This window comes from Miscanthus floridulus, chromosome 11, assembly GCF_019320115.1.
Source record: "Miscanthus floridulus cultivar M001 chromosome 11, ASM1932011v1, whole genome shotgun sequence".
Taxonomy (NCBI): Eukaryota; Viridiplantae; Streptophyta; class Magnoliopsida; order Poales; family Poaceae; genus Miscanthus; species Miscanthus floridulus.
In genome coordinates, this window is record NC_089590.1 from 54,992,644 (window position 1) to 55,002,638 (window position 9,995).

Below are 9,995 nucleotides of genomic sequence, written 5' to 3' on the forward strand. Positions count from 1 at the left end.
GCTTGTTGCTCTCATGTCGCGGATCCAGCTCTTTCCGGACTGACTGTTAGGGTTTGTTTTGGTGGAGGAGGTTCTTGCACCGTACTGAGTCTGGGACTCAGAGGCGGGGGCTTGGAGTCTCAGTTTGGACGGGGACCTAGACACCTAGGATAGGAGAGTGATGGGTTGGTCCTACTTGTGCCTAGGGTACGAGCGGGGTGTGTGTTTTCGGGGTACCTAGCTAGGGGCATTGATTCACGAATCACCGAGCGATCTGGTACGGCTTGTCTGTGGTTTAGCATTGTAGTAAGAACTGGAAGATGAAAGATGGAAGATGGACAAAGGAAATCTGATTGCTTACCACCTGCTTGAAAGTAGCATAGGTGCTTACATAGAATGGTTAGTTAATGAACCAATGCGGCTATTAATAAAAATCGAATGTAAGGACGCATGCTTAGTAATGCTTCCTGCAATGTAATAAACTCACAAGCCAGATAGCCTTGCATATCCTTACAGTCTTTTCTTTTCTCCTATAGGATAAGTCTTGCTGAGTACAATTGAGTACTTAGGGTTTTATTCCCCTGTTGTAGGTAACAGGTGGAGGCTTGAGCTGACCTTTGTGTGTGGAGTCCTCCTGGTGGGCTCAGAGAGGATTTCCTTTACGCTGTGATCGTAGTCTTTATTTATAACTCTCACTAAATGCTTTTATAAAAGAAAGTTTTACAATCTGTTGTCATAGTTGCTATATATCAATAATTCATCATGCCATGATTAGATATTTATTTCCGTTGTAATTCTGATCACATGTTTATATTCCGCTGTATATTAAATTGTTCATAACTCTGATAATACGATTATATTCTGCTATTATAATAATAAATGTTATACTCTGATGTACATGTAAAGTGATGTAAGAAATGGTTAAGAAGGATGTAAGCTTTATTTTCTCATTTGTGATTCTGATGGCAAAAATGTGGATTTTCGAGTTCTCCCCTGGGGTGTGTCCGACAGAACCGAGTAATTTAGTATTCTCCCTTGAGTGCTTAGTGTCTAATGGAAGACAAGCACTCCTGTGAGGCATTAGATTAGGCGGTTCTACCACAGGTGGTATTAGAGCGCAAATGAGAAAATACAGCTTCGAAAACCTTTTCCAAACAAAAATTTGACAACCCAGTTGTGCAACAAGTTAGGACGTTTGTATGCGAAGTTATATAAGTAGCCCTATTACTATGGTTATGTATCTAGGATAGATGGCACTCTGCTGACTTAGGTAGACTTAATCAAGTTCTATAGGTACACTGACTCAAGCATACTTCGATAGTATCGACTAGTTACAGGGAGAGAAGGATGTGCCAAAATTCTGAGAATGGTTGCCCTATGTGTGGCAATAGTGAAAGGACGTATAGGACGTGCATTCATGCATATCCTGCCTGTGCATTGTAGTACTCGTATTACTTGCAGATATGCCATCCATAGGGTCACGCATGTCGTATTGTGCATGACTGACTCGTCCTGTTCTAGAGTTAGGTCTGAACTGTGGCTTCGTGTTTCGCGTTTGTCCATGGTTCACGCCAATCGTGACCCATGTCTCCCCATACCCCTTTCTGCGCTCTTGTCGAACCCTTGCCCTACAGTCATACTAGTCAGTAATGGCATCGCACGTCGCTCGCCTCGAACACGCGGAAATTGGTCGATCCACCGTAGTGATATCGTGCGGGAACCCTGGTGAACCGCGCCAGGACCACTGAACGCCCCGCCTTTATAAGTAGAGCCTGGCTTAGCCATTGGTACCACCACTCGGTGCACTTTAGCTCACTTAGCTTTTCCCTTTGAGCCAGCTTTTCACTCAGCCTTCCTGACAACCACCGCCAAAGATGGTAGGAGCCTGGGTTAGTACCTACTGCATGAACATTGAGGGTTTTTCTAGAATCCTGCATGCCACCCTGCAAAAGCTCGGAGTCAATGATTGCCCCGAGTATGAGGGCCATGAGTATGAGGAGCATGGCACCGAGCGGTGTGAGGTTACCATCTACATCGGGAAGAGTGAGGAGTTCCCTGACCTCACTGAAGCCTGGAGTGTGACCGCAACTGGGTTTCGCTTCATCGACACCTACCAGGTTATGGCCCGCAAAGCCTTGTGGTACCTCTGCCAGATCTATGAAGAGCCCATTGCCCATACCCCCATGCGGTTCTTTCCTCCTTTGGACAAGAATCGGCAGGCATGGAGGGCCCGCATGGAGGCTTTGCAAGGACGAGATGTGCAAGAGGACAGTCCCACCATGGTGCACTTGACCACATACCTCCTCGCTCTGGATGAGTAGTACAACCGTCAAGCCTTGGAGCTGAGGGCATGCCTTCGGCACACCGAGGAAGCCAAGATCTTCAACCGGATGCTCCAGGTGCAGCTCGCCAAAGCGCATGCCAGCGCTGTAGCTACTGAGAGGCAAGAGGCTACCATGGAGGAAGCTCTAGAGGAAGCCAAAGATCAGCATGTTCATCAGCTGCGGGTGGCCTATCTTGTCACTAGGGCCAAGCGGAGGACGCTGGCTGCTAAAAGGCAAGATGCCCTGATTTTGGAAGGGATCCCTATCCACTCGCCCGAGAGAACAAGAACCGGTGTTGCAGCACCACCAGCACCTCCACCCTCGGAAGTGTCAGAAGAAGAACCCTTGATTCCTCTCACTCAGCCATTGCCCCATGAGGATGTAGACTAGTTGCCTTAGGATGTTGTGCCCATAGTAGTAGTGTTTTTCGTTGCTATCCCTGGTCTTGTACTCTTGCCGTTGTTGTCGTCCGTAGTTGTTAAGATCGTCTGACCATAGGTGAATGCTATGTCATGAATGGAGCCTGAATGTTTATACGTTATACCCGTATAAGATCGTTGGAATATGCATTTTAATTATTTCATTGTGTTTATTGTGTTCCTTTACTTTAAGTCTTGTTAGACGTGCTCCAAGTTTTCAAGGGCGATGTTAAGTGAGTTACAAGAGAAGTTGCCATTCAGATACCAGCAGATCAGCCGTGAATGGATAATATTGGACACTGTATCGACTAATTCTGGATGTCCCAATAGAACACTTGAATTTCTTTAAAACAAATCCATCGTTGGATTTGAATTCCTTGTCCCTTGTTGTGAAGGGAACTTTTGTTGTTTGAATTTTCCCTTGCAATACTCCCCTTACTCTGTGGTCTATGACCCCACCGCCTTCATGGCGTGTAAGTTGGTAGTTGTTACCTGGTTAAAAGCTTGGTGCCGCGATGAAACCGAGGGCTCCCTGTGGAATAGCTGCCACATGGTGACGCTGCTCAGCACACGCTGGTATCGAGGTTGTTGACCAAGTACCTTTACCAAGTTACACCGCTGTACCGTTTTGTTTTAAAGTTTTCTCCTTGAAAATGTTTAGGTGTTCAAACAGGAAATCCACCACGGGTTGATGCAGAAGTGTTCTCTCAAGGTAAAGGAAAGAAAAAGAAGAGTAGTAAAGGAAGGTTAGCAGTGGATAGTCGGGAGTAGTTGCAAAAGTCAGAGTGGACGTCTTGTCCCAAGCCCTTTGCTTAGTTGACCGTGCTATGCATACTGGGTTATTTTGCTGCGTGCCCTACGAACGCCGTCTGTATTGGGATCGGTAGCATCCCATTTTCGTGTGGCCGCGGCATCGTGCAGTGCTCGCCATCTTTGTGTACTATGCACTTCTCCTTTCCTAGCATCCGGTCGGCTCTCGACTCTCGCGCCTTGTCCCCGTACCGGACCCCCCCCCCCCATTTCCCCTTCCCTTTCTTTCTTCTTTGGTGACATGACCGCCTGCATGCCTGCCTCGTCGAGCGGACCTCCTCTACTCTCCTTTATTTGCCCTCCGCTGCTCGCGCAGGAAGCACACCATGTTTCCATCCTTATCTCCACAGCATGCACCATCTGTGTATCCCATCCCCGCCACATCCGCCGTTGGTGTGTTGGTTTCCCCTCTTCGTTTGCCTCTATAAATACCCTTGGTCCTTGCTCTTCTTCTTCATCCCCATTCCTCTCGCATTCCCAGCAGAGCTACGAAATTTAGTTATCGTTGTGAAGCTAGGTTCGGTAGTCTGAGGTGATAGTGTGATCTGAGAAGAAGGAAGGATCCGATTCATCGAAGAAGTTTAATTTCCCTTTTTGGGTAGTCAATCTTAGGGTTCACGATGTTTTACTTCTCCGTCGACTGTTTCTGGATCTGTTGGTGCTACGCCATGTTTTGGATAATCATTATCTTGTTGTTTCTCCATTGTCCTCATCTATCTCGACTTCTAGATTAAGTCTTGGTTGTACCAAGTTGCTCTTAACCATGTATCCCTAGATCCCCATGTGGTTTAGTATTCGAAGTCATGTAATCTTTCATGTAGTCCCTGATCTACGGAATGTAATCGCGTTTCCCCTTTTCTGCTTCCAGTTTTGAATCTCAGGACGAGATTCTTTTTAAGGGGGTTGATTGTAACACCCCGGTGTTACGATCCTTTTTAGTGCCGCGATTAGGCCTCGGTAAAGTTTTTGAAACGAGTTTCTCGGATTTTTTTTATTTAAAACGTATTCGACGCGATACGTGAATCCAGTGTGACTGAGGTCGTGGACTCAAGTAAACGCTCAAGTTGAATCACACCAGGCGTAGAAATAATTAAGAATGTCGAACGATAATTCGAGCAAATCAATAGCAAACGGTTCGTTCTATTAGATTAAGCATGAGAAGCAACGTCTATGAATAAAATAAAACCCATTCATAAATAGAACGATATACATATATATATAGCTTTTGAATCAATTTAAATGCGAGTTTACGAAATGTTTGCTGTGCCTAGACATTACAATTTGTGTAAAGTAGTAAACCGTTATATATACACACATATATATATACATGTTACGGCAGTAACTCTTAATCAAAGAACATGTAACTGTGTTAGTTGACCTGCTCCTCTTCAACCTTGTCTATACCTGTCTAATCTTGGTCTTGTCCGATTTTTTTTAATGCGGGCACCAGCAATCGTGCAGTGCATGTGCCCAGATATTGGCCTGGAGGCTAGCGTCTCATCCGTGCATGTCAAATTCAAGTCTCAAGCGCTCAGAGCTGGTGAGGCCAGGTCACTTCCTTGTCAGCAACATGACTCCTCTCTTTTTCTCATTCTTTTTCTGCAGCCGTGCACTCCGTCGCTTCCCATTTTTCCCTTCACGGGTCCACGCAGGGCTCTGCCTCACCGTCTCTCCACGATGCACTGTGGTGCCCCTCCTTTCTTCCTTTCCAACGCGCATGAGCAGCTAACTCCTGAGCCCCGCTGTGCCCCGGCGTCACAGCCACCATGACCCGCGCTCCTCCGTGCCAAGGCCACCTGCGCTTGGGCACCGTGCCACGCGCAGCACCGCCTTGGCTCGCCGCTGTCTGAGGGCCAGCCACAACGCCCTGGTGCGCCGCTGCCACTTTTCCCCCTTGTGGGCGCGTGCGCACCCCTCGGCTCCGCGCTGGAGCTGCAGCCGCACCACAGCCATGGCCGCACACCACTCCACATTGGTCTGGTGGCTCCTCAATGCTCCACCAGCGCCCATCCTCGATCCAGCTCTGCCCTGCTGCCTCTTCCGCATGGTCCCATGCCACGTCCCCACGGTCGCATCCGAGCTGGCTGCTCCTTCGCCGCCACCACCGAAAGTAGCCACGACGAGCCCTGCACTGCATATCCTCCGGTGGCCTCCCAGCCAGAATCGACTCACCCCGGCGCTCCCCCTCCAGCGTGTGAGCCCCCACTGCCGCGCCGTTTCTGCGGATCCACGGTGCCGCCCCCTTCTCAGCTCGCCTCGCCAGCTGCGACCCACGAGCTCCCGCCGTTCTGAGCCGTCTCGCCAGCCGCGACTACCACGCCCTGGAGTGCTACCACGCTTCTCCCACTCGCCGAGCCACGCTGCTCTCCCAAGCGGTTGCCTCGCCGTCGTATGCCCCTACGCCATGACAGCCGGTGCCGTGGAGCTGGCCGTCGCGACCGCTACAGCGCCACCGCCTCACCTCCCTACGTGCCCCGGTCCTGCGCGGTCCTGCGGTTCCCTGGTGCCTGAGCCACAGCGCGCTGGCGTCCCACCGTCACCCGCGTCGGTGAAGCACTCCCGCCATGGCTACGTCTGCGGTCGCTCGTGCCTACGCTATCGTGAGGCCGCGCCTCACCAGCCGTGGTCCACGCCGCAGCAGCTGCGCTGCCCTTCCGCGCCGCCCCACCATCGTCGATGCCGGCTTGCCTGCTGCCCGGAGCCGGCCAAACGCTCCCGTCCCGGAGCTGTCCCGCTGTCGGCTGGTGATTTTTCCCTGTCCGTGCTTCGCATTGTAGAACTGTCTGCCGATGGGCCATCTGCGCTGCCAGCCATGTTGGGCCGCACGTACGTCTCGACAGGCCGGGTGCCGGGTGCCACGTGCCCTGCGTGGGCTAGCCCGCTCCAGCTGTGTCCCGCCGGCGGGCTGCTTGGGCCAGTCTCGCTAGGCCGCCACGCGTCCGTCCGCCTGGGCTGCTGGGCTAGTTTCATTGCCGTCGGCCTTTTTCATTTTTAAGGTATTTTCTAATTTACTGCTGAAGTAAACTTGTAAAATAAATATAAAATAGCATAGGAGTCCAAAAATAGCGAAACCAGTTTTGTTGAGTCTCTAAAATTAGGACCTACCTATTAGTATATTTTGTTCACATAGTTCGATGATAATTTTGGAAGCCATATAATTAATCTAAGATATTTAATATTGCAAAATATAAACTTGTAGGAACTTTCGTGACAAATTGGTAATAGTATTAGATCTGAAATCTTTACAGTAGGTTCCTAGCAATATTAGCTGCTCACCATAATTTTGTAGCTCTAGAATAATTAGTTGCTAGATAAATAATAATGTCCTATTGCGAATAAAGAAATACTGTTGGTTTATATAACTAAAAGAATTGTTGAGAAATAATGCCTCGTTCGACAACATGGATACGTAGCTAAGTACGGTCGTCGTTAGAACTAGCCCGTTAACTTGAGAGGCGTAAAACGTATTTATACGAGTCACGATTGCAGTCAATTAATTATATCTTTGCATGGCATTACATTGCATATCATAATAGGGACATCGGTGGATCACAGAGTTGTTGGGAGTTACTGGAGGAATGGTGCTTTTGGAGATCATGTCGCCATGATGGAAAGCTAACTTCTGATTATATTTTTCCCAGGCAAGCTCCGGTGCATAACCCCTACTTTTCTGCAGTTTAAATTATATTTGTGCATTAAGTTTTAAGGAGTTGAATGAAACCCACTTGCATATATATCTTTATCCTATGAGTCTTACTAGTATGACATGATCATGTAGAATGCTATGCTACAGGACTCCGGTAGAAGTCGAGTGATTGCCTGTCACTCGCGAGAGATAGGAGATATATTATTGGATTACTATCACTCAGAAAATATGAAAATGGTGGAAAGGAAATGGTGACCGGGCAGGGATATGGTTTGGGTATTGGTGAGTGTAAGGAGTTGTGTCGCCGTGGACACGGGGCATAGCTTGGTTACACTGTTTTTCCCTGTCTGGTCAGTTAAGGACCGATCGTTGCATATGACTCTAGGCAGGTCACAGACTTTTTATCCCAAGCACATACTTGTGTATGGGCGCTTGGAAGACTTGTTGCTCTCTTATCGCGGATCCGGCTCTTTCTGGACCAACTGTTAGGGTTTGTTTTTGGTGGAGGAGGTTCTTGCACCGTACTAAGTCCAGGACTCAGGGGCGGGGGCTTGGAGTCCTAGTTTGGATGGGGACCTGGACACCCAGGATAGGAGAGTGATGGGTTGGTCCTGCTTGTGCCTAGGGTATGAGCGGGGCGTGTGTTTTCAGGGTACCCAGCTGGGGGCATTGATTTGTGAATCACCGAGCGATCCGGTACAGCTTGTCTATGGTTTAGCATCGTAGTAAGAACTAGAAGATGAAAGATGGAAGATGGATAAAGGAAATCTGATTGCTTACCACCTACTTAAAAGTAGCATAGGTGCTTACATAGAATGGTTAGTTAATGAACCAATGCAGCTATTAATAAAAATTGAATTTAAGGACACACGCTTAGTAATGTTTCCTACAATGCAATAAACTCACAAGCCAGATAGCCTTGCATATCCTTGGAGTCTTTTCTTTTCTCCTGTCGGATAAGTTTTGCTGAGTACAATTAAGTACTTAGGGTTTTATTCCCCTGTTGCAGGTAACAGGTGGAGGCTTGAGCTGACCTTTGTGTGTGGAGTCCTCCTGGTGGGCTCAGAGAGGATTTCCTTTACGCTACGATCGTAGTCTTTATTTATAACTCTCACTAAATGATTTTATAAAAGAAAGTTTTACAATCTGTTGTCATAGTTGCTATATATCAATAATTCGTCATGCCATGATTAGATATTTATTTTCGCTGTAATTCTGATCACATGTTTATATTCCGCTGTATATTAAATTATTCATAACTCTGATAATATGATTACATTCTGCTGTTATAATAATAAATGTTATACTCTGATGTACGTGTAAAGTGATATAAGAAATGGTTAAGAAGGATGTAAGCTTTATTCTCTCATTTGTGATCCTGATGGCAAAAATGTGGATTTTTGAGTTCTCCGCTGGGGTGTGTCCGACGAAACCGAGTAATTTAGTATTCTCCCTTGAGTGCTTAGTGTCTAATGGAAGACAAGCACTCCTATGAGGCATTAGATTAGGCGGTTCTACCACACTAGGTCTCTCATTTGTGGTCTTTACAACCCGAGAGGATGGCAAACTTTGGGCTAGAAGTTGTTTGTGACATACACATTTTTTATGGCACACACTATGCATGGTGGAAACATCATATGCTTGATCATTTCAGTGATTTGGGTCCCAAGGTATGGTGGATCATTGTCGTTGATTTTTCTTGTGATGCTTTGGATAAGGACAACTTCACCCAAGCACAAGAGGATTGCTTACAACTTGATCATCATGCTCTTTATTATCTAATGTGTGCTTTACATGATGATGTTTTTAGACATGTGTGGGACTTGGAGAGTGCTCATGATATGTGGATGGCACTCCAAGCCTTCTACGGTGACTCCTCCACAAGTGATGATGGAAAATTCAAGAAGGAGGATGATCATAAGGTGGAGACACATGAGTGTGTTGAGCATAACCACAATTTGGTGATTGTGGAAGATTGCTCCACCTCATGGTCAAGTGATGTTGATGATGATAGATCCACTACAAGTTCGCATGACAAGGTTGATGATGATGCCACAAGTGTTGCACATAAAGATTCTACCTCAAGCACACTTGGTGGTAATCTTAATGATGTTGGTTCATGCTCAAGCCATGATGATGATGCTACTACAAGCTCTCTAACTACATCACATTGCTTCATGTCACAAGGTGGCACTAAGGTATCTAATGCTAATGTAGTTGATCATGTTGATTCATATGATGAGCTTGTTAGTAGACTTGCTAGCATAACCATGTCTTTAGAAAATGAGAAAGCTAAAACATTAAAATTGGAAAATGAAAACTCATTTCTAAAGAATGCTTGTGAAGAACATAAGAACTTACTTGATGCTTTTAAATCTTCACATGATGAGTTAAAATTGAATCATGAGACACTACTTGCATCTCATGATAAATTATTAGAACAATATGCTTCTCTCAATAAAGTGTTAACAAAGAAACTTAAAAATAGTGAGAGCTCATCACATGGGTCAATTGATCAATCACATATTGTTGCTAACCCTTGTGGTGTAGGCAAGAAGCATGTATCCACATCTTGTGATGATTTATTAGATATGACATGCTCTTCATATATAGATGCTTGTTCTACTTCTGTGTCTTGTGAGACTAACCTTTTGAAGGAGAACAATGAGCTCAAAAATGAAGTGAAGAACTTGAGCAATAAGTTAGAGAGGTGCTACAACTCAAAAGTCACCTTTGATCATATGTTAAAGACTCAAAGAAACTATAGTGACAAGTATGGCCTTAGCTTCAAGAAGGAGATGACAAAGGGCGAAAGAA